This window comes from Euprymna scolopes, chromosome 31 (assembly GCF_053919585.1).
Source record: "Euprymna scolopes isolate OS-2025 chromosome 31, ASM5391958v1, whole genome shotgun sequence".
NCBI lineage: Eukaryota > Metazoa > Mollusca > Cephalopoda > Sepiida > Sepiolidae > Euprymna > Euprymna scolopes.
This window is the reverse complement of record NC_136512.1, coordinates 32,731,712-32,758,327: the sequence shown is the minus strand read 5'-3', so window position 1 is coordinate 32,758,327 and position 26,616 is coordinate 32,731,712. Positions and strand designations below refer to the sequence as shown.

The following is a 26,616-nucleotide window of genomic DNA, read 5'->3' as shown; positions in this document are numbered from 1 at the left end:
GCTAAATCAAGGTATAATTACGATTTAAAACAAAAAAAATATATATATTAAATTGAGATATGGTGGAGCAAATAAAAACCATATTAAGTCCTAAAAAGCATTGGGTTTATTGATGAGTAGTACCTTTTCTATGATGACTTGTCTTCATGCATCCCAACGATATGTTCTATGCAAAATTATTATCGTCTCATTTTAATTAAGAATTGAAATTAGTTTTATTTTATTTTTAAGAATTATTGAAAACACTTTTTTCTTTTTTTTTTTTTGAAAGAATTATTGAAAACACTTTTTTCTTTTTTTTTTTTTTAAAGAATTATTGAAAACACTTTTTTCTTTTTTTTTTTTTTAAAGAATTATTGAAAACTCTTATAAAATATTTTAAAATTATTTTGGAAATATTATGTATTAGATATGTTTGTTTTTATGATGTTTGAAATTTTGTTGTTTTGATTTCAAGAATTTTACTTTTATACTCTCATAAACATATATTTATCATATAAACTTAAATACAACGCTTTTTTTTTTTTAAATTAAAGACAAAACTTTTGGTGCTTCTACAGAATTGGGACGATATTTTATAGTTGATAAATGGAGTTTTCAGATAAAAAAACAATGGTTTCAACTGTTTTTTTTATCAATTTTAATAACTTACAATGGTAGCTTCCAAATTATGCAGTCGAAATTACCTGAATATTACTGAATTATTAAAAAAAAAACTTTAATCGTGTTAGCAGATGAAAAATTGCCGCCATTTTGTTTAAATCAATTTTTGAACTCTGTGTTTTACGATCATTTTCTTCAAATTCTATTTTTTATTTTCTTTAATAAATAATTTTCTACCTTATCGATTTTCGTAATTTTTGGATAAAATCATCTTAGAAATACGAGGAATACGTAGATACCATTGTTTTCATGTGAAATTCAGTTTTATGATTTCCGAAATTTCGTTTTAATAGTGTAAAAGCGCCAAACTTTTATTTTTATAATTTCCTAAATTTATAAAATTTCAAATAAAATAAAACTTATTTTTTAAATTTTATTATTAAAAATGTAAATAAAGATTATGTTATTTTTTATCTGTATAATTGTGTTAATTTTTATTGTATACCTTTCAATATTGTCCTTTTTTGTATTTTATTATAACAAATCGCTTCACAATAGAAATACTGAGAAATGATTACAGTGAGTGAACTGATTTGCCTTTTTATCGCTTCCGGTAGCGCTACGCCAGAGGTTAGGAAGTACATTAGTTGACTATAACCACATGTTAATGGAAGGCATACAGTTGTTGGATGCTTGGCCAAGTGAAGAGAAGGTGAACAGATAACTGAAAATATCTTTGGCCAGAGTCAGACCACCCAAGAGATGTTCTTTGTTTAAAGAAAATAGGGCTCTCATTGAGTGGGAAGAGTTTTGTTGAGACCAGCTTTGTGAGAGAAACAATGTCCAGAGACCAGCTAGATGTTATCTTAAGTCAATGTCTCCTCTGACTGGCTGAATAATTACCACCGACAAAAGGTCAAAGTTAATTGGAGTGAAGAGATCACTGAGGAGGAAGAGAAGGAGGAAGAGGAAAAGTGGAAGTTGGAGTTGAATATTTGAGAAAAGGCAGTTGGTTTTCAGGAGAGCTACTGAACAGTGAAGCCAGTATGCCTCACTGGATCTTTAGGGCTCTCAATAAAGGACCATGTTAATGGGTTTTATATGTTTTGGTCTGGTTAGGCAGGGATTTAATGCTACAAGTCTGTCATTCAACTAAGTAGATCAATGAAGCATGAAATGTTAAAAATTTAACCTTAAATTATTATTTTTTTTAAATTTAATTTTCAAAGATACATGCCTTCATTAGAATTTCAAATAAAGATAGAGTAAAATACCTTTTTTAAAACAAAAATCTTTTTTGTGGTGTTTTCAGTTCATCTGGTATTAAAGCAAATACAGATTCACTAGCACATGACTGTGTTACGTTGCGCAGGACCCCAGGTTGGGAACGGTCGTAGTTAGTAGGTTTGTAGATTCACTAGCACATGACTGTGCCAAGTGAATAAGAAATAGTGTTCTTGCTTTAGAAAGCATTATTTATATGGGAAAAAACTAAAAGTCTGTTTTCTTTTCATTCCTTCAGGGTCAAGAAAACCTCATAAAATCTCTCCGTTCAAAAAAGCAGCTTTAACCACTGTCCTCAGTGCAACTTGCTTTGTGGGCTTCTATCGTATTCACATCAACTATGGAGCACCTCAAGATCCGTCGGCCAAAAAGGTAAGTGCTGCCCTCTATTTGTTTTTTTTTTTTTAATAACGAAAGCTTTGATGTAAAAGCTTTGAAGCTATTTATCCTAATGCAAAGGTTATCTGTCAAAGGTCACCGTAAAGGGTTACTACTTTATAAATACATAAAAATATATGTAAAAATAGCATGTATTAAACAAATTAACAATAGTGAACAAATCTTGGAAACATAAGCCTTTAATAAAACCATGTGCTGCCCGCTCGATCACCACTAACCCCAACGCTGTTTCTGTGGTCTTTTCTGGCATCTTTTCTTTTGGTCGTGTTGTTGTCTTTCCTGTTGATGGCTGTAAAAGGAGTGTGCATGGGTTTACAAGTATAGAAAAAAAAAAATAAGCACAAAAACACAAACTCCAACACATTCTGCCAATATCAGTTGCACTCTGGGTATGTATGTGACACCATCGATCCTCTACACGCTAAGGTTCCCAGCTCCATAGTTTGCTACCAAAGTCGTGTTCATCAGTCAGCTGATCAGTTCATTTCCCCATCTCCTCCAAGCCACAACCTGCTTTCAACTATGTCTAACTCGGAACTGTCCTCAACTGTAACTCTCATTAACTGTCACAAACCCAAGACTGTCCACAAACCGTTTGTAATTGTTGTAAACTGTTGCAAAACTCATTCCATTCCTAAAACTTAACTCTAAAATATATTGACTGATTTGTCTCAAATCACCGCTGCACCTTGATCAACAATCCCACTTTAGCTTTCTTTTGTGAAAAACTTCCTATACATTGTTCTGCTGATAAACCTTTTCCTCTTTCCTTTGTTATATTTTTTGTCTCTTTCCCCTCTACTTTTTACACTGTGGGGGAGGGACGTCGATAGTGTCACAAGCCAATGTATTTCTATTATCTGGTGTTTGTATTAAATGTAGTCGCAATGCATATAGGTTGTCTGTCTGTCTCTCTGTAGTTGTAGCACACATGGTGGTGATGTAGCACGGGGAAGAAACTATCAGAGTAAAAGGCTTTCTTACACCTTTACATGAGTAAAAACAATGGTTTTTTATTTAGAATTCAACCTAAATAATAAAAAATTTTTTAAAAAAACAAATATACAGAAAATACAGAAAAATCTTTATGATCTACATTCAGATTCAGATGCCTCTGTTCAGTCTCGAAAAATAGAGGATACCCCTTTTAAGGGCAGCTACGTGTGTAATTGTGTGGCAAGGGTTGTGCAATCCCCAACCACATCTCTCCTTAATTGGCACTGCTTGAGTCCAGTAGCAGGGAGAAGTCCTGGACGACTGGAAACGATGCCAAGATAAGCGAAGAGCTGGAAGTCCCAAATGGTCAACCATCTGGTATTGGCCTGGCTCATCGTTGCTTAACTTCGATGATCTGACAGGAACTGATGTGTCAAACGTGATTATGCCGGGTATGATGTATATACCCGTCATGGAATGAACATGTTATGCATATTATTTGGATTCATCGGACTACTGTTCTCATCTGGAGTGTAAGTGTCACAATGTTTTGGTTGATGTAACCTCAGACCGTATTCAGGTGTATTTTGTTGAACTCTGGAACATTTCTGTCTAAGTTGGGAATTTGGATGGAATTTCAAACGGAACCATTTATTTACTTCACAAGGGTAGCATGCTCTTGTTCCGTCAGTTATGACTGGATAGAGGTCCCAAGTAAGTAGTTCGAGAGAAACATTCCTGATTTTTACAAGATACACCTGAAGAAGTTACATTGACTGAAATGTTGTGAAAATAACACTCAAGATGATTATTACCTACTTAAATGTTTCATGTCAAAATAAGTACAATTATATAGTAAAATAAAATACGCATCAAGTGCACTTGATGCGTATTTTATTCAAAATAAAACGTTTCTATTGAACTCTCATTCTTGACGTTATTCTCGCGTTACCTATGCACAGTTCAAACACTTCAAAATACAACCACCAGATACAACGCGTGGCTCTATACAGAATTCTTTCTCCAAATTTACAACATGGCAAGGAAGAAGAAAAGGAAAAAAAAAACAAAACAAAAAACACACTGAAGATGGAGGATACCTCTGACATATATTTGTGATAATTTTCAAACAAGTAAAATATTTGTTTATTTTCGTAATATTACGTTGTGATTTGGCTTTCAAGCGCATTTGATGCATATTTTATTTTATTCAAATTAAAACAACGTTTCTATTGAACTCTCATTCTTGATGAAAATCATATAGTGTTTTTGTTGATTAGGGATATTTTAAACACATTTCAGGTGAAAACATTATTACTTTATTATGTTTCATGTCGAAATAAGTAAAATTTTATATAGTACTTTTGTTGTTGAGGAGTTTTTAAATCTACACGTTCTAGATGAAAACATTATTACCTACTTATATGTCACGTGAAAATTAGTACAAATTCTAACACATTTCAGGTGAAAACATTACCTACTAAAGTGTCATGTCGAAATATTTAACATCATAGGGTGCTTTGTTGATTAAGGATCTCTTAAACCTACATATTGCAAGTATCTACTTGCATGTTATGTTGAAATTAGTATAAATTCCAATACATTTCAGGTGAAAACATTATTACATACTCAAATGTCAAGTCCAAATAAGTAAAAAATGCAGTGCTTCTGTTGATTATGGATTTTTGAAACCTACGCATTTCAGGTGAAAACATTATTACTTAAGTGCCATGTTTAAATATTTATAATATTAGGGTGCTTTAGGGTTAAATCATTATTTGTCATGTTGAAATAAGTAAAATCAGAAGGTGCTTTTGTTGATTAGGGTTCTTTTAAACATACTCATTTCAGGTGAAAACATTATTACCTACTTAAGTGCCATGTTTAAATATTTATAATGATAGGGTGGTTTAGTTGATTAGGGATTTTTAAAGCTTACGCATTTCAGGTTAAATCATTATTTGTCATGTTGAAATAAGTAAAATCAGAAGGTGCTTTTGTTGATTAGGGTTCTTTTAAACCTACGCATTTCAGGTGAAAACATTATTACCTACTTACGTGTCATGTTGAAATTATTGAAAAGCAATTAGTACAAAGTAGTTTTCTGTAAATACGAAAAACCAGACCTATTCTGTACATACATGTGTCATCCAAGATGTTCTGAAATAGTAAACAACTTGGGGTCATCAGAATTTACATAAAATCGACCTGACTTAATATCACATGTGCATCATGCACATCTAGCTGAACTTTTGAAACACATTAAAAACAGACATGTACTGGGAATTCTATTTGCAAATGTTTATGTTATTGAATTTCAAAAAAGCAAGGCTACCACACGGCCACATTATCATAATGTTGCGAGATCAGGATAAGATAAAAACGGTTCATCAAATTGATGCAATTGTCCGCTGAGATACCAGGGCCTGAAGACCCAGAGCTTCATGATTTAGTTAAGTCTTTAATGGTACATGGTCCAACCTCAATGTAATTGTTTGATTATGTGATAAGATGTTTCTTACTAATGTGTGTGTTTTTTTAAAACTTTTCAACTAGCATGGAATTTCAACAGGTTCTGCTAATTATTATTATTACCATTAATTAAAACATTATTACTATTAACATGCCACGTCGAAATTAGTATAAATTCCAAAAAATGGTCCAGTAAGAAATGTGCTTGTTGTATTTTTTATAAAAATCATCCACAATTACGTTCGGATATATTATGTTGGTATGAAAATATCGAAAAAAGGTTATATTTTACATATCTGTTACGGAATGAAGTTCTCTAAAAAAAATTTCATTTAATTTGATCGAGTAGTTTTTTTTGTTTTTTTTTTTTTACAGCGGAAAAACACGTTCTTATGAGAGCGCGTTTGAATCAGCCATTTTGAAATTTGCTGAACACGCCAGAGGGAGATAACTCCATGTAAAGCGTCGATACTCCCTCCCCATCTTTAATACTAGCTTTTCTTCCTAAAATTCGAACCTTTTGCTCGGTATCATAACAAATTGTTTTTTCGCTGTAAAAAAAAAAACTACTTGATGAAATTAAGTGAAATTTTTTTTTGGAGAACTTCGTTCCATAATGGCTACATGCACTATAACCTTTTTTAGATATTTTCATTTTTTAATGTCTTGACTAAAATGTACAAGTACCATTATGTTTAAAAATAGACAACCCTTAATTTAATGTAAGTTAAAGGAGATAAGTCAGTTGGCCATACTGAATTGGTCGCACGCATCTTCCACATTAAAACACGATATAACTTGATAATTCGATAAATCCTATTTTTACTTGTAAACATTTTTTACGGGATCATTTTGTGTAATTTTAGGAATTCATACTAATTTCAACTTGACACACAGATTTGAAATAACGTTTTCGCCTGAAATGCATTGTACGGCACAATCACGTTAACACACCGGTTCTCGCTAGATCACCAAAGTTAAGCAACATTGAGCCTGGCCAGTACCAGATGGGTGACCATTTGGGAAGTCCAGGTGCTTCTGAGAAGGTTGGGCGTGGGGCCAGCACCCTCACCCCGTAAAAAGAACTCAGTCGCTACAAAAGCATCTACAAAGTTGTAGATGGCCTATGCTCCTTAAGGGCTCAAGGCTATGGGTGAAATGCATTGATTTAAAAGATCGCCAATCTACACAAGCAATTTTGCTTCGCGTAAACGAGGCAATATTTTTAGCTTAACACGGCTGAAAAATTGCTAACGACTCGTTGAGGGCACATTTGGACACCATTTTAGATGAGAACATTCAATTTTACCAAAATTGCTAACTCGATTCTTGTTTCTATAATTTGTTCAATATGTACCTCCTACACAAGACACAGATTTAACCCCACCACCATATGTAATGTGATATAACTGTAATTTAATATTATAATCATAACTTTTATTCCATTTTAAAGAAGCTTCAAATGAACTAGTAATATATTTTTTAAAGTTTTACGACATATGAAAATAATGAAAATGCAAAACCAAAATTATGTTCACATTATCAACGTTTTATGTAGTGATCATTTTGTAGATGTAAACACTCCCATGTTTAAAAAAATCTAGCAAAAAATCAACTAATGGTCAGATTTTCATGAAATTCTCAATATGTATTCAATTTTAAATTAACTTATATTTTAAAAGCAGTTTTCATTAAATATTAGAGGGGAAAAATTTTTTGTTAAGTGTTCTGCCCCCCCCCCCCTGTATTTAGTGTTACAAAAACTAAACAAAATAAATTTAGGCCCATAAAAATTTCAATGTTATATAAAGCTGAAGAATTTAAATAATTAAAAACTATTTCTTTATATATATATATATATATATATATATACTCGTGAGCAAAAAAAAATGGGCCAAACAAATTTTATACATTTTATTGCACTAAAAGCCATATTGAACAAAGAACAGTTGAACAAGGAAACTTAAACGAGACTAATAACACTGAACAAGACATTTACTTTAATAAATGCTTAGTATGGAATCGCATGGCCTCTTGATTTCTTTAAAGATCAATCCTTTTAGACAATGCACTTAACCAAAGTGGAACACTGTGAAGAAGCGATACTATTGAATTCGCTTTGCACAGCTTTCCAGTTTGTCATTGTTCAAAAAAGTTCTTCCAGCCAATGCACGGGATATTATGGATCAAATATTCTTGATTGGGTTTAAATCGGGACTTTGACCTGGCCAGAATATCATATCAATTGAATTATCAGAAAACCATTTTTTGTGACATTAGCAGTGTGTGCAGAGGCATTATCATATTGAAAAATAATGTTCTGGGATATTCCCAGCTTCTGGATATTTAGTAACAGTCCTGTTTCTAGTATTCGAATGTATTCCTTTTCATTGATTGACTTCTCACATCTAATAAGTTCCCCAACTCCTGCTGCAGTAAAAGTTCCCCGTACCATTATCTCTCCATTCCCGTGTTACACTGTTGTTTTTATGCAACTTGGTGAGAATCTTTCTCCAGTTCTTCGATTGCACCGTTCAGGAGCATCAGGAGCATCACTAACAAGACAAAATCTTGATTCATCTAACCAGAAAACATTCCCGAACCAGTCTGTATCTTTCTTGTCATAACACGAGAAAAATCTTTCCATCATCGATATTCTTCTTGGCTAAAAATGGCTTCTTTGCACACCTTTTAGAAGAAAATCCCATTTTTTTCATTCGTCTAGATATTGTATATCTAGAAAGAGAATTTCCAGCCCCTGTTTTGAATTCCTTGCTATGGTCAACATAAGTTTTCTTTCAATCCTTCAAAACAGTTAATTTAAGCCTATAGTCGTCCTTCAAAGTGGATGCTCTAGGGCGACCAGATCGAGATTTCCCTTTTACCAAGCATTCGACTTTGAACATTTGATCAATTCGCTTCACTACAGAAAGAGATGTTTTCAAATATCAAAAATCTGCTTGTAAATCATTTTGGACTGCCTTCATTCTACAATTCGGTTTTTTATATCCTCGCTAAGATGCGGTCTTACCATTTTTAGGATAATTTTTCCACTTATTATTATATGCTATAATAATAATGATCTGCAAAATATAAATTTTTACTTAAAAGTAACAAAAATTCATGGAAAAATATTAAAAAATTGATTTCTTCCTTTCATTCTTGGCCAGTTTTTTTTTTTTTTTGCTCATGAGTGTATGCACATATATATATATATATATATATATATATATATATATATATATATATAAAATGAAAATTACAATTGAATTTACCAAAATGATCCAAGATGACTATCCATTTATCTAGTGTTTCCTTTTCAAATTAAATATGTTTTTAACTCATTTCAAAGTGTTTTTAACATATTTCATTAACTGTTTGCTCATATATATATATATATATATATATATATATATATATATATATAAGCCATTACTTATTTTACTTACTTTGAAGTTGTAAATAAAACATGAACATAAAATCAATATTATGTTTTAAAAAAGTCAACGTTTTCTTTCTCAGTAGAATATATCATAATTAGTTAAATTAAAAAAAAAAAAAAACGGAATTCTAAAAAATAATTAATTTATAAAAAAAACTTAAAGAGAATAAAATTTTGATATTCCTTGATATGAAGATTTTTGAATAAGGTTTTCCAATTAAAAAAAAAAATATTTTCATATAATATAAAAATGACTATTGGCAATTATAAAATAGCAAATTTAATTACAACTTGAAATTATTTTAATTGTTAAAAGATGTTTATTTCTAGTGGGGTGAGGTTCACTTGATTTAAGTGCATATTTTAAAAAAATTTATTAATAAAATGAATATAAACAATAGCAAAAAAAAATAACAAAAAAAAAAGTTGCTTTCCTGATTCAATTAAAGCGACTAGCAGCATCCGTAAAAAGTATGTACACTTATAGATAGACACACAATGATGACGTGGCTGATAGTGTGTGAAATGTTGGTGATTTTAGACGAAAATTTGTGCATCCTTGTTCAATAACGTCTTTTTTTCAAAACTGTAAAGAGAGATAACTCTTTAGTAATTTAATTTGAGTTATCTCCCTTGAAGTTACGCATTTCACATTTTTGGACGGACTGAGTATCTAATAGACATTCGGAAACTTAACTTATTGTTCTAAGGGAGGTAACTCTAAGAAAAAAATGATCATTTTTTTTTACTTTAATATTTTGTTTTATAACATTAATAAACAAAAAAGTGTAAAATGCGACGATATTTCAGTTTTTCTTAAACAAAACATTGCAGTAATTGTAAGAAAATTTTTTTTCTACTACTTTAGGGACAAGATCAAAGTGTAGTATCTGTTCTTCAGATGTTGCACTTCTATTTCTTGTTCTCTTTCGGTGGAGGAGAAATCCTTCACGACTGAGACAATTTTTATTTTTGTACCTTTTCTCCACGTTAAAAAATGACCCTGGTGTCTAACTCTGTCCCGTGGGGAGGCATAGTAAATAGGTACTACTTTAGTAAAATAGTTACCTCCCTTAGAACAATGAGTCCTTTAATATTATAAACCGTCATTGTCTCTAACGCTGTTTTACAATTTGTCACTGTGCAGAGGGAGACAATTTTCGTTTGCTAAAAGATTCGTTCATTTTTTTCATCTCATAACGCGATATTTTTTATGAAATCAAAACATTAAAAAAAGAAATTCCAAGGATGGAATACTGTTGCCATATCTGGGCAGGAGCTGCTAAAAACAGCCTATCCTGCCTTGACAGAGTACAAAATAGACTTCGTGGCTTAGTGGGGGATGCCCTTTTCTCTACGCTGCAACCTCTCTCCTACAGAAGAGACGTTGCAAGCCTATCCTTGTTTTATCGTTATTTCCATGGCAGGTGCTCGTCTGAACTCCAATCTCTGGTCCCCCCTTGCCAATCTTTCACGAAAAACACCCGTCTAGCTGAATCCACTGTCAAAAGTTTCCTCCACTCTTTATCTGTGCCTAAATCAAAACGCGGATTCCATGAACAGAGCTTCTTTCTTAGAACTGCACGCCTGTGGAACTCTGTTTCGTCTGCCTGCTTCCCACCGGACTAAAACTTGGATGTGTTCAAGTCCAACATAAACAAATTCCTAATGAACTGCCCCCTTAAGTAAACACTTCATCAAATCTCCACACTAATGTAATGTACTTGCAATAACCCTTATCCCTGAGTGGCTTCCGGGCCTTGATAAGTGGTGATCACTGTGTAAAAAAAAAAAAAAAAAAAAAAAAAGAAATCTGCAACGATTTTTTTTTTAATGAAACAATAAAAAATGTTTAAGAACGAAGACATGAAATCCTATTCTAAGGAAATGAAACGAAACTGCTTCCGTTTTTTTGAGGGGGGGCACTTGATGAGGAGTGTGGACCCTACGCAAACGTTTGCTTTCCAAGAACCGCTCCCTTAATATACATGCGCAGAAGGTTTTCAGTGGTCTATTTAGCCATTAAATTACGTCAATACAATTACAAATTGGAATAAACAGCTAACTTATATCGGACTTGTATAACTTTTTTCGTGTGCTATTTTATTTAATTTCACAACTACATTTCTTTCACTTTTTTTTTAATCAAGCGTGTTTTCTGCTTTGACATTTTTTTTCTTTGAGTAAATTTCGTTTATACTTTTGTGCTTGTAAATTTCGTTTATATTTTGTGCTTGTTTTTATTTTATTTGTTCATTTTAAATTTATTTTTATTTTGATTCATTTTATATTTTTCTTTTTATTTATGAAATAAATATTGTTCTTTTTGATTACTCTAGGTTTTGTCGTTTAGGGCATGTAATAATTTGGAGTTTAAAATCAATTTAGCATTTTCTTTGGCTTTTTTTTTTTTTTTTTTGCCTGAAAAAGTTTTTCATGGTTAAATAGACCACTGAAAACCTTCTGCGCATATCTGTTAAGGGAGCGGTTCTTGGAAAGCAAACGTTTGCGTAGGGTCCACACTCTTCATCAAGTACCTTCTTTTTTTATTTTTTTAAATTACTGCAATATTTGGTTTTAATTATTTTATTCTGAATCTTCACGTTTCTGCTTCACCGCAACCAAAAATAAAGTAGAAAAATATTTTGTAATAAAAAACATATTAGGTGCATTCAAAATAATTAAAAATAACAATTCACCATCTTGGAGTTCTGTTAAGAGAACCCAACAAACAAAAAAGTGATAAAGGCACGATCAGTTACTCTTTTACCTACATGGATAAGTTTTGTGTTTTAATATATATTAATGCTTTTATTTGGTTAAAAAAACAAGTAGCACCCCATCACAATAACCGTTTTTTTTTTTTGTTTTTTTTTAGTTACTCTTCTACCTACCTAGATAAGTTTTGTGTTTTAATTTATTTTAATGCTTTTATTCGGTTTAACAATGGCCACCACTATAACATTATAACATGTATGTATTGTTTAATATCCGAGAAATTACAACTATGGCTGCCGAAAATATGCGGAAAAGTATCTTTTCAGTATCGTGAAAATTGGATTTGAATGAATGTATTCATTATAAGGCCTCGATAGTTCGAATTGAGTTGTCTCCTCATTAAGAAAATGTATAAAAGATGTTTGTTTTTAGCACACCCGAAAAACCCTAGAAAACAAGTTTTTAAAAGTAGGTTTTGTGTTGGTCTACCAAGTCATAATTACCAAATAAACATCCCTTTTAAAAAATTATCAGAACCCTCCACCCCCAAAGGCCATAAAATGGGTGGTCATTTTATGTTAAATTGATATAGAAAAGTGATCTACCACTTTTTTAAAACTATAATTTCTTCATATCTTAAAAGCTATTTGTTTCTTGAAATTTTCAACGTTATTTTCGTTTTCAGCGTCCCTGAAAACCTGTCATAGTAGTAATTTGAAAAGATTTTTTGAGGGTAGAAAGATACTGCACTTTTACCTAAAAAGAAAACAAAAAAGGAAAAGAAAACAAAACCATAAAAAAAAAAAAAAAAAGAAAACGAACAAATAAAGCTGTTGCATTTCATTTCGATAATAACAAAAAGAAAAGAAAAACAAAAAACAAATAAAGCTGTTTTGTTTCATTTCGATGATAAAAAACTGCGAAAAATGTGGGGAAAAAAACCCCTGAACTATTTTGTTTCATTTTATGTTTTTATTTTTGGTACACTGTTTTGCTGTCTAAGACGAACTATTTCCTTGAGCCGAATTACACCCATGGTAAGTAACCAATTCAGATCACCAAAAAGACAATCAAATTTAAGTTAATCCATAGCAATGCTAATGTTTTCCTTAGAATTCATTTTAAAAGATATCTTAAGTCTTAAATTATAAATTATGACACACTTATCTTTGTACTCCTCAAATTGGTGTGTATGGCTGTCACCTCAGGAGGGAACTTCTTCTGAAGGCAATAGACAAGAAAGCCCACAGTTTGCTGAAGACATGTCAACAAATCCCATAGATTACGGGAAGCATGTCCTATGGTCTGATGAGATGAAATTTAATTTGTTTGGTTCTGATGGCCTTAAGCATGTGTGGTGGCGACCAAGCGAGGCGTATAAAGATAAGTGTGTCATGCCTACAGTCAAGCATGGTGGTGAGGATGTCATGGTCTGGGGCTGCATGAGTGCTGCAGGTATTAGAGAGTTACATTTCATTGAGGGAAACATGAACTGCAACATGTACTGTCAAATACTGCAGCAGAGCATGATACCCTCGCTCCAGAAACTGGATCACAGAGCAGTGTCCCAGCATGACACTGACCCAAAACACACATCCAAGACAACCACTGCTTTACTGAAGGTAAAGGTGATGGACTGGCCAAGCATGTCTCCAGACTTGAGCCCAATAGAACATCTTTGGGGCATCAAAAATGCATAAAAATGAGTGTCTGTTCCCAGGTTAATATTTATAGCTCTACTATTGCACTATCGAGCTATTTATATGAATTTTGTGTTATTAATATTTATATTTGAATACAAAATTGGAAAATTTTAATTTCGATATACATATAACATAAAAAGATAATTTTTTTTATACAATGACCATAATTTAATGTGTTTGCACGCAATCTTCAGATGGTTTAATTTTGGAAATTGGGGTCGAATTAACTATTCGTTAGTGAATTTGATCCCAATCTCAGGATAAGATTGTTTTAAAATCGCAATCGATTGTATTAAACCACGGTAATGGTCTGAAAAAAGAAACAGCGTATTTTTTATGTCATATAAATTCTGTCTGAGAAGGCATTGAGCACTATACAAGTGTTAATAATTGTCCACTAGTCTTAAACGACAATTTTTTCAGATATCATTGTGTGTGTGTGTGTGTGTGTGTGTGTGTGTGTGTGTTATGTGTGTGTGTGTGTTATGTGTGTGTGTGTGTTATGTGTGTGTGTTATGTGTGTGTTATGTGTGTGTGTGTTATGTGTGTGTGTGTTATGTGTGTGTGTTATGTGTGTGTGTGTGTTATGTGTGTGTGTGTTATGTGTGTGTGTGTGTGTTATGTGTGTGTGTGTGTGTGTGTTATGTGTGTGTGTGTGTGTTATGTGTGTGTGTGTGTGTGTGTTATGTGTGTGTATGCATAAGTATATATATTTCTAGTTCTACTACTACATAAAAGGAACTCTGTCTCTGTGTGTGCCTATGTGTTTGTGAGTTTGTTCCCTATGAACTCGAAAATGGCTGGACTGATTTTTATGAAATTTCCCATGAAGGTACTTTATGAGCCTGGCAGTGTTCTTAGATAGGTTTTGTATTATTTGGATTCATCGGACTACTGTTCTCATCTTGAGTGTAATTTTCACAGTGTTTCGGTCAATGTAACCTCTGACCTTCTTCCTTTTGTATCTTATTGAACTCGGAAATGTTTCTGTCTTAATTTAATGGTGTTTTTATTAAATGTTTTGTGGAGGATATTGTTGGGAGGGGGGGTGAAATGTAGCTTAATGAGATTTAGCTTAATGAAATATATATATATATATATTTCCCCAAGACCTCTGGCCTTGATGGAGACTAGACTAAAACTTGCTGTTAGGGTTTCAAATGATCTCAAATAACAGCAAGGGGAGACTTGATTCCAAATATTTCTTATATGTTATATCCCCACCCCATCTTTTGAAAATAGGGCACGATTATTAATATCTCCAGTATCAGATAATCCTTATACACTGTGAAATTCACTTTATGTATGAAAACCAAGGAGGGGAGATATAACGTATGATAAATATTTGGAATCAAGTTTCCCCTTTATGTTATTTCAGATCATTTGAAACCATAGCAGCCAGTTGTGGTCTCTCCCCCTATCAAGGCCAGAGGTTTTAGGGGAAATATCAGATGTTTTGTAATTTATATGCAAAACTAGGATAACAAATGATTATGATTAAAAAATCTTATGGCTGTAAAAAATAGCCTCTGGATGATGGATGATCCCCTTAATGTGTGACCTTGAGGGCAAATGTCACATAGCCCACTACACAAGGCAGGTCATTACCTTTCCAATGCGCCTTTATTTGTTAAATTCTGATCAATAGTCGCTGAGATTTGGAACTTATAAAATTACCAGAAAAGGTGGTATATATATGGATTGTTGTCTGGTTGGTATCTGGGGACGCATTAATTCACTGGAAGAGATCCCCCCCCCGCCTTCATTAAGAAGAAGGAAACTCTGAGGTAAAAACCTGCGGTCTAACTGTATACTCTGTCCTGTGGCAGTTGTCTGCACCGACAAAGGTTAGCAGTAATACCAAAAAGTGTGGTTGGTTCTACACAAAGTCTTCACTGATACAAACAAATTATTTGTGTGGATTTATGAGCAACTTAGTTGTTGTGGCGGTATCTCATACATCGAAATTGATGGGAGAGTCTATCATCTTCTCTTCTCTATTCTATCTATCTTCTTTCTTTTCTATCTTCTATCTATCTATCATTCTATCTATCTGTCATTCTATCTATCATTCTATCTATCTATCTGTCATTCTATCTATCATTCTATTTATCTATCTGTCATTCTATCTATCATTCTATCTATCTATCTGTCATTCTATCTATCTTCTATCTATCTATATAAATAAAATGAACTCATTTTTTTCCCTCTGAGTTTGACCATAATAAGATTAAAAATCAAGACATTTCATGCAAATTTAATATGCACAGATTGCAACACAATATCTCTGGTGTGTTATAGGCCTATTACCTATCCACTTCCTCGATAATCTTAGATCCCTATATTTTTTTCTGCTGAGAGTTTACGCCCAAAATCGATTACAATCAATGGAAGTGGTAAAATCTTTTCTCTCTATTACAGTCATACTCCCTCATGACCACTTAACACCATTGCGGATATGTCCACAGGGGAATTTACAAGGAAACACCGGTTAGAGTCCTTAGTTGTTTAAAAAAAATGGATTGGCATTTTACCGTCGGGTGAAATGCAACCTTTGATTTCATCTATTCTATGGATTACTTATGCCATTTTTTTATTTCTTCTTTTTTTTCCATTTTTTATTTTTTCTTCCTTTTTTTTGGGGGGGGGGGGGGCTGGGAGTTGAAGGGTTAATTCAACGAAACGAACTAACCTTGGGTTCCAGGTTTTACAACAAACTATAACAGTCAGCCACGAGCGTTCTCCAAATGTTGATACGATTACTTGATTTATATATTTTATTTACTGTATTTTTCCTTCTATTATGTTTGCAGTGATTTTTTACGTGATACTAGAGGGGAGATCAGCCTTCTTATTTTCCGATTAGTTACTTATTCATTACTTATTTCTATACATTGAATTTCTAGGAGTATTACTATTACGCTATCGGCTATCGCTATGGAATCAGATGACATTCCAATTGGTAACAAGCGACAACAAAGAAAACAATACAAAAAAGAAAACAAAACGCATAACAAACCGTTGTACTTTCACCTAACAATTATACGGTTAAAATATACTTTTTTTGCAGAAAACAAACCAACAATAAAAAACCATTAGGACTAAAATCTAATAAACATATTTTCATTATACACGGTCAGTTTTCTGGTTTTATTTTATTTTGTTTTTTCCATTTGTATTTTTTCCTGTTTGTTTTGTTTCTTGGATTTTATTGCAGAAAACAAGCTAACATTAACAAAAAAAAAATAAAATAAAATAAACCTATTTGCATTTTACACGGTAAGTTTTCTGGGAGTTTTCTTTTTTTTTCTTTTTTTCAAGTTGTATTCTTCCCAGTTCGTTTTGTTTGTTTGTTTGTTTGTTTTTTCCGGTAGTCTGCGGCTGACACCGATGATTGCCGGTTTCGCCCGATCAATGCTTGACGGGAATTCACGAGAATTCGGGTCAAATTATGCAGGACTACCTTCATTTTTTTCTTTTCTTTTTTTCTTTTTTTTCCACTTTTTCTTGGTCCCTAAACACCTACAAATGACTTTTTAACACCCTTTCTTTTTTCCCCAGTTTTTGCCATTAATTCTTTCACTTTTACGTGCATAAAACAGACAGATAAAAATAACATTATACATATTTGGGTCCTTTTGCTTGAAATAAAGTTTCATATCTTCGCCAGATTGGACACTAATAAAACAAATTCAACATAAATCATTACTGGTTTATTTCATTTACAAAATAAAGTCCGCTGTTTGCATTACAGAAAATTTACTGCCGTCATATATTAGCTATACCAGGTGGGGGGGGGCATCTATAAATATAATACTTGTGTGTGTGTTCGATTCTTCTTGCAGCACAAAAATAGGTCAGACTTCCTCGCACCTGTTCATTTCGCTTCATAAACCTTCATATAACGCCCTTATCAGTTCCTCTCCCTTGTGGCACAAATGGTTAATTGACTGGCTTTTTTCCCCTTTTGTTTCCACCTTCGCGTCAAGGCTTCGAGGTTCAATCCGACCTTCCGACCTTCCAACCAAAACTTTTTTTTTTCTTTTACAACTCTTTTTAACACACACACCTCCAAACACTCGGGCAACGCCGGTTACCCCCCGCTAGTATATATATATATATTGCAGGCTTTTTGAAGATTATAATACTATTCTATGGTTAAAATTTTATGACAATTGGTAAAAAAAACAACTATATTTTCCAATCAATAAAATATGCCGGAGTTTGCCTACATTTGTATATAGTGTACTGCAGGCCAGCTTCAGTTTTGCTGCCTCAGTTGTCTCCTCAGTGGTTTTGCCAGGCCACTAATATATATAAAAGGTATTCTGTCTGTGTGTGTGTGTGACTGTAAGCTCGTTCCCTATGGATTCAAGCTATTGTATATAAAAAATAATTTTATAAAATCCACAGTAGGTTTTCGACGATGGTGTGTAGACTACAATGTATTGTGAACTAAGTCACTGGCAGAGATGCATGTGACGCTTTCTACTGGTGCACTAGAGCAGGTAGTCAATCGATTTGATTTGAAAAATGGGCGATTTCATAGATTTTGATGGCAATAGAAATATTGGAGTATGAAACTTTAGTTGATCATCATTCAATCCCGGGCAACGCCGGGTCACCCTGCTAGTATATATATATATATATGATGTACATTAATGATTTTCTATAAATTAGTTGTATTTATTTCCTTGCCATTTGTCAAACGAAAAAACGCAGCTCATATAGAATCATGTAAAAGTTTTGCATTCTTCCAACCATTTAATCTTCAGTCCAAACTACAATGTTATTATTTATTTATTTTTTTTTGTCATAAGTTTTTTTTACTCATTTTTCTAACCACCCATCCCTGATTAATAGGACTAATTCAAAAACCATTTGTCAACTGCAAACATTTTTTTTTTCTTGGCATTGTTTTATAAAGAGAACTCTTTGACAGTGAACCGTAAAAATAGTTTTTTCTTTTTTCCCCTCTTGTTTCTCGTGTGTAAGTGTCATCCTCTCTCTTTCGTATATTTCTGAATTAAGAAATGAAGTTGGTCTTCGTGTCTCTGTCCAATCGTTTTTTTAACATGTGGCTACTGTCCGTTAATGTCCACTGGTTAGCGGACGAAGACACCTTTCAATTCTCCCTTGTTCAAGACTTGAGTCTGATATTTGGTCTTGTCGTCCTTATAAATACCGGACATCTTCCTTCCAGGATTTTTGAGCAGATAAAATTGGTATGTTTGATTTATTTATATATATATATATATATATATGTATTACCTAAAACGTTTTTATGTTTCCTGTGGAATTCTATTACGTTTTCTTTTTTCTTTTTTCTGCTTTTTCTTTTTTCTTTTTTTTTTCTTCTGTGTTCTTTTTCTTTTTTTCTTCCATTTTCTGTTTCTTTTCTTCTGTTTTCTTTTTTCTTCTGTTTTTTTCTTTTTAACTTTTTCTTTTCTCTAACCTGAAAGCTTTTCATATGTTCCCTCTGGAATTCTGTAACTTTATGAAATTTTTTTCTTTTTTCTTCGTTCTTCCTTTCCTTTTCTTCTTGCTCCCTTTTCTTTCTTTTTTTTTCTTCTTTTACTTATGCCATTCTCTTTTTCTCCCTTTTTTTTTTTTCTCGTTTTACTTTTCTTGATGTGAGGTCTGTTCCATCTTATGCAATCTCTTTTGCTTGCTTTTTTGTTTGCTTTAAATATAAACACAATATTTACTGCAGGCGGTTTGGTTCATAACATAAAAGGGTGACAGACTAGCTTCCTGTCATGTGAATAAATTCAGGTCATCCAATCATTATAACACAGTTAAACATCACACTTTATGCATGAATCTTAGCAATATGCTACCCAGTGTAAACTTAAACTTGTTGCGGCAGACCCTTCTGTATAATTGTGCTAAAATAAACCATGAAGGAACAGGCAGAAAACTCAACAGAACTCTGAGTTGAACAGATGTTCTATATTTATTTTATGTGTTAATTTTTGTCTGCATCTTGTTTATAAATGTTTTGGTGGCTTTTACGTTTCATCTAACTTGTATGCATGTTTCTTGAGTTGTCTCTGATGATTTGGTATTGCAATTTGTCAGTGAAGTTTGAGAGCTTAATCTTATAGATCCTGTCATGTTGGTTTGAAGTCTGCTATTACTTGTGAACTTCGGACAGCTTAGACCTAGGCTCTAAATTAGGAAGAATTATTTTCAGAAATTTCTAGAGGAATAAATAAAAATCTGCCAAGGTTAGTTTGGAAGTTAATTTTTGAAAAGCGACGAATCAGGGCTTTATGTTGCAAGTGAAACATTTGCAGTTGCGAGTTATTTTTCAAAATGGTGACTATAAATAATAAAATGCTTATATTTTTGCAATTGTTTTTTTTCACTGACAATCTTCCAAAGCTCATTAATGAGTGTAAAATGTCTTTTCAACTTTTATTTATTTTTTTATATAACGAGCAAAGTCAAATTATTTAAACAATAAAAGTTTAATAGAACAATATTCGCTTTTTTTTTTTTTTTAAACAAAAGCTGTTTAAAACACCATTTGAAGAAAAGCACAATTAAACCATCGTACTTGACTTTTCCATTTTAAACTTAAATTCAAGCCATTATCACCGCTCAACTAATAAGGCCAGACATAAAATCAATAGTAGGTTCTTTTGATATGACAGGGGCGTGTTCGAAATGAATGTTTATATTTAGAGCACAATTGAAGCATGATATTTGACTCTTGCATTTTAAACTTCAATTCAAGCCATTATATATAAAAATAATTTATAAAATCAAAAGTAGGCTCTCTACAGTGCAATGTAGACTACAATGTACTGTTAGCTAAGTCACTCCGGGGAAGCATGTGAAGCTCCCTCCTGGTGCACCGTGAGTGGTCCCCAACTAGAGAGTCAATCAATTTTGATTGTGAAATGATTTCCCCAAAAACCTGAAAACCGATTAAAAAGATTTTCCCAAATCTCAATCTTATGTCTGTAGACTAAAAATTGACAGAGTGGTTTGGTAGGGAAATGTACACACACATACACACGCACACAATTTCACTTTTATATATATACTAGCAATGGGTGCCCGTCGTTGCCCAGTGTATGCTGAGCAAAAAAAACAAAAACAAAAAAAAACAAAAAAACGGTAATTTTTTTTTTACTTTGACCCCTATTATGACCCCTTAATATTTATTGTTTTGGGATCAAATCAAGTTATTAAGTTAGATCCATGTCCAAGGAACCAATATCTAAAATGTCAAGTGTTTAGACCCCAAATTGTCGGAGGAGTTTGGTAGAGTTCTTAAAGGTCAAATCGTTGAACTTTGACCCCTTAACAGCCAAATTTCTGTCCAAAACCCGATCACATCGATTTTCCCAAATCTCAGTACCCTGTATATCAAATTTCGAGTCTGTAGACTAAAAATTGACAGAGTTATTGCGTAGGGAAATATACACACACACAGACACGTTCACTTTTATAGATATATAGATAGATAGATATATAAATTCACCTGTCATCCCTTTTTTGAAAGATGGAATTGCTCAATCATAGAAGACAAGATTCAAGCATTATTTAGAAGGGGTTGCTCAACAAGGATTTGTTTACATTGAATTTGAAGATGAGTAGTCAGCTGGAAAGCAGGCCAGCGAAACAAAGTTGCACAAGGAACTTTTATTTATTTATTTAATTTTTACAAAGGAATCACCACTTAGTAAGGCCCAGAGGCCACTGGAGGATAAGAGTTAATGAGTGTACAGTAGTCAATGGAACAATATCATAGCAATCGTTAGTAGTGGAAATTTGGTAAATCGCGGTACCAGATGAGTGACCATTTGAGAAGGCTAGGCACGGTATGTACCATGGCAAGTCATGAGAAATTTTCAAGTTGATATCTGGAGGTGCATTAATTCACTGGGAGAGGTATGCACCCCTTGTCTTAGTTAAGACATGCATCTAGGAGAAGGTAACTCTGATGACGTCGGCAGCAGGACGTTGGATGGCCATGGAGGAGGATGACTCTCTAGCAGAGTAATGGTTCTATGGTATGAAGAGTTACGTTATTCGACTACAGCTATGCGGATTATCTAAGGACAGTGGATAGGTGCAAACAGGTGAGTCAGATGCCACTGTGCTGGGGAAGATAATGGCAACCCATCCCATGTAATCAGCCAAGTTCAAAATCATGCGACGTCTTCAGCGGAATCAGATTAAGCATATGGAAAACGCTAACCATGATTTGAAAAATACCATGACACAAGAAAAAGAAGAAACAGAGAAAGAAAGAGAAAGAGATATCTGATATAAATGTTTAGAAGTTATCCTGATTAGCCATCGATATACAGTACAATGGAGAGGTACATCTGATGATTTATTACATTTTGTTTTTATCTTAACAGAGACAACTGAGTGATCAGAAGATCCCAATGGAGACAGAACGAGGATGAGCACATTTCTGGGCAAGTTGTAAGAAGAAAGAGGAAAAAGAAAGTTGCAAACAGAGAAAGAGAGGGATAGATAGTTGTAAATAGAGAAAGGAAGAGAGAGATGCATAGATAGTTGTAAACAGAGAAAGAGGGAGAGAGAAAGAAAGAGATAGTTTTAAACAAAGAGAGACAGAGATAAATAGTTGTTAAAACAAAGAGAGAGAGAGAGATAGTTGTAAACAAAGAAAGAGATTGTAAATAAATCATGTCACACAGCTAGATATGAAAAGATAGATGTGTTTACCAAGAATATAAAAAGGCAATACGATACAAAAGTTAATCAGTAAGAATTTGAGACCATGATCTTGCTTGGTGCTCCTAACTTTAACTATTAATCCACCACTGATGTCCGGCCCTATCGGTGGGGCATTAGAATACACCGACTGCCCCCCTGCAGAGGGTAAAAGTCCCTCAATGGGAGTCCTGGATATGACCTTAAACTATATCCAGTGGTGAAGCCTCAGCTTGTGGGCTTTGGGGAGTGTGGAGCCACCCTTTAATTACCATTGCTCCCAGGTCCACTCTGACCTAGAGTGGTAGTACCTGTTAGGGTTCCAACTATGGGTTAAATAGAAATCGACTTGAAAACAACAAATATATTCTATTAAAAATTTTTTCTTCAAAATCTTTGGATTCGGCATTAAATAACCTGAAAAGGGGTTGATATGCCATAAAACAAAACCAACCAACCAACCATTAATGTCAAACATTAAATCAGCACAAGACTTACCTTCACTGCAACTACAACTCTTACTCAACTTGCAAGGTGTTGTTCTTCATAAAACATTTCTTCCTTTAAAATAAATGTTTCTCTCATTGAGCGTCTCGCACATACATGCCACTATCATATTAATTTGACTTACATATCACAATTCACTGCTTCTAAAAGATAAACGTTATTGCTGCAAAGAATTCATCACAAAACATTTTCCGTACTTGTTTCAAATCTTTTACGTTAGTGTCTTATTTTTTTAGTTTAAATAAAACTTTTGTGGATTGAGATTGCCGGACTGACTTCTTCATCTTGGTTGTTATAGTCACAACGTTTCGGCCGTTTTGCCCTCAGGCCTTTATCAGGTGTTTTTTTTTTTTTTTTTGTATCGAACTGGGGAACCGTTTGTTAGGAGTCTCGAACCCAACCCTTTATTATCATTACGGGGGTACCGTGTTCGGACTCCAGCTAGGCTCTGGGACATAGTTGCTGATTCTCTGCTTTGAATGTTACTTTTCACTGTCTTCGTTCAGGATTGAACTCAGCACCTTTGGGTAACTGTAAACTTTGATACAATGTCAAGGACCACTCAGCCATATGTTCACGAGAAAGTCAGTCCAACAATCTCAATCAATGAAAACACCTCATCTCAAAAATACAATTACAAAACTTTTGTGTTTATGTCTGTTAATATCTTCCTTCTTGTAGTCTTTTGTTGTTTCTGTATTTAAATAACATTTAACGTAACTGTTGTGAGACTGAAACTTACCTGCATCATGGACTCTTCAAGTACTATATTACGATGTGAGATAACACTCTCAATACCGTAATACCGGAGAATCAGCAGGAGTACTAGTAGTATGTAACGCATACAACTACCCATATTGGACACTACCGGATAGTAAGCTTTGCTTACTACTTTAATTCAAACCATTGTATATGAAAATATTTTTATAAAATTAATTTTAGGTTCTCTACAGTGCAATGTAGATTACAGTGTATTATAGATTAAGTCACTGCAGGAAGACATGTGAACTTATCTCCCGGTGCACCATGGCGGGTCCTCAACTAGAGCAGGCAATCAATTGATTTAATTGAAAAATGGGCGATTTCACTGAGTTTTATAGCAATAAAAGTATTGTGTGAAACCTGAAATCTTGAGCAACGTCATGTCTTCCTGATAGTGTATGTGTGTGTGTAATATATATATATATACACACACACATACACCTTTTAATTATTTATAAAAGTAAATACAGAAACAATATATATCTAACTACTGTTATATAAAAGGAACTTTGTCTGTGGGTATGTGAGTTTGTTCCTTCTGGACTCGAAAACCGCTGGGCCGATTTTTATGAAACTTTATGTGCCTGACAGTGTTCTTAGATAGGTTTTGTATCAAAATGTCTTCAATAAGTATCGTTAATCAAAATAATCTGATGAAAGAAAGAACAGGCGATTTTGACCAAAGTTAACACCTTGCACAGCCTAACATCACAAGTGTATTTGAGAAGTTTTATTACCACAGATACAGAAAAGACCAAATTATAAAATCGACAGTAGATTCTTTGATATGACAGGGCACGTTCCAAATGAATGTTTTTGTTTAAAGCACAGTTATACCGTGATATTCGACTTTTGCATTTTAAACTTTAATTCAAACCAATATATATGAAAAATAATTTTATAAAATCTACAATAGGTTCTCTACAGTGCAATGTATTGAGGACTAAGTCACTGCGCGAGGCATGTGAAGCTTCTTCCTGGTGCACTTTGATGAGTCCCCAAATAGAGCAGGCAATCATTTGATTTGATTGAAAAATGAGCGCTTTCACTGATCATAAATATATGGGAATGGGAAATATTTGGTGATCATTATTCAATCTTGGGTAACGTCAGGTCTACCTGCTAGTGTGTAAATATATATATATATTAAAAATGAAATACATATAAAATACATTTATAAGCCAAATTAAAACACAATATTATGAAAATAAACAAATATTTATCTGTGTAAAATTAATATTCTGGAGATAAGCTCCATTCTCAGAATTAAATATTAATTTTAAGCAAATAAATATTTGTTTATTTTTATAATATTGTGTTGTAATTTGACTTATAAACGTATTTTATACATATTTTATTTAAAATTTTAACAATGCTTCTATCACAGAAAAAACATCTTTGACTATATATATATATATATATATATATATATATATATATATATATATATAAACTACTTCATTTATTCACATAAATTTAATATACGAAAGTATAGATTTATGCGTAAACTTAAAGTATTTACTTCAAAGGTGCTCAATACGTATGTAGAGCTAGTTAGTAATTTATAAAATAGATATGGCGATTAAGCTACACTGAATATTCTGCGTTTCATCCAACTATAGATAAGCCTGACGAATCCTATAGTTGGATGAAACGCAGAATATTCAGTGTAGCTTAATCGCCATATATATTTTATAAATTACTATATATATATATATATATATATAATTATTTACTATAATAATTATGAAATACCTACAGACACTAGTGTTTCATCCTTTTAGAAATAATCAGTGCGGGGTGTCATGATTAACACTGGTCGAGAGATTCAAACCTAGCAACTAAGCCATCTCTGACTCCATTAGCAAGGACCAAATCCACTCGGCCACTGTTAACCACGAGAAATACTGTTGAAATTAAAATATTTATTTTTAGATATTTTTAACCTCTGTCAGAGTGATCTAATCATTATATGATGATCTATGCATGTGAGCTAAATTGACCGGTTTTAATTCAACTGTAAAGTGCTCACTGATAAGAAACAAGTTTATTCTTTGTATTTTGATTTCAGACCAAAATAATAAATGTGAAGGGGTCAAAATTGGGTCAAAGTTTTAAAAAATTGACCCCCTGAGATCTTTACGAAATTACCCTGACAAATTTTGGTCTAAACATTTGAAATCTTTAAGTGTATTCACATGTAGGGCAAGTTATGACCAGTACATTGAGCCCGAGCAACGCCGGGCTGAACAGCTAGTATATATATATATATATATATATATATATATATATATAAGAGCAAACAGTTAATAAAACATGTTAAAAACAGTTTGAAAAAGAGTTAAAAACATTTAATCTGAAAAGGAAACACTTGATAAGTGGATAGTCCTTAATCCGCGGAGTTTCGAAGAAATACTTTCCTTCTCATCAGAGGGTAGGGATTAGCAAAATGCGGGATCGGATTTTGCATACAAAAGTATTTGATGAAACAACTAAGTCAAAGATCTTACTTGATAACAAAAAGTGAAGCAGAGGGAATATGGTGAAGAAAAAGGTGATTACACGTGAATGGATAGTCTGGTGAAAGGTAAATAATCCAATGACGGTAAAATCTAAAAATATAAATACAAGAAAGTTAATTGAGTTTCCATTTGCACAAGTAAAATCCAAGGAAATCGTGTAATTGGAAGATGGTTCAAAACACGTAAGTGTTGTCTGCTTCCTATTTTTTTTCCATGGACTTCCTGCATGATATAACTTCTTTTTAAATGTTTTTCTTGCGGTTTTTGGAGAACAGAATGCAAATGGCAGTAGCGCATTATAATCTTCATTAATTTCACCATTGAAAAAAATCAATGAAATGAGTAAAGACTGAATTTCTGGTCATTGAAATTTAAATTAAAAAACTGATTTTCATAATAATCGATTTGAATTGTATAAAAAATTGGTTTAATATTGTTTCATTGTATATATATATTAGCAGGCCGCCTGGCGTTGCCCGGTTGTAAAATGTATATATTTTAGTATATATACAAAGTAGCCCACTTAAAAGTAGCCCCAAAAATGTGGCAGAGAGGAGGAAGATTCTTT

The 26,616-nt window shown here is 33.0% G+C and overlaps 1 long non-coding RNA gene across 2 annotated transcripts in view; it reads left to right on the top strand.

Moving 5' to 3' along the window:
- LOC145255679 (uncharacterized) overlaps positions 1-22,105 on the top strand; it is a 51,764-nt gene extending 29,659 nt beyond the window's left edge. The window contains exons 3-4 of one of the 2 annotated variants that reach the window (XR_013863889.1): positions 2,126-2,259; positions 21,939-22,105. This is a non-coding gene — a long non-coding RNA (uncharacterized LOC145255679). Of the gene's footprint in view, positions 1-2,125; positions 2,260-16,463; positions 16,599-21,938 lie in introns of those variants that run through there. The other variant, XR_013863890.1, reaches the window with a different exon arrangement.
- Positions 22,106-26,616: the final 4,511 nt, after the last annotated feature.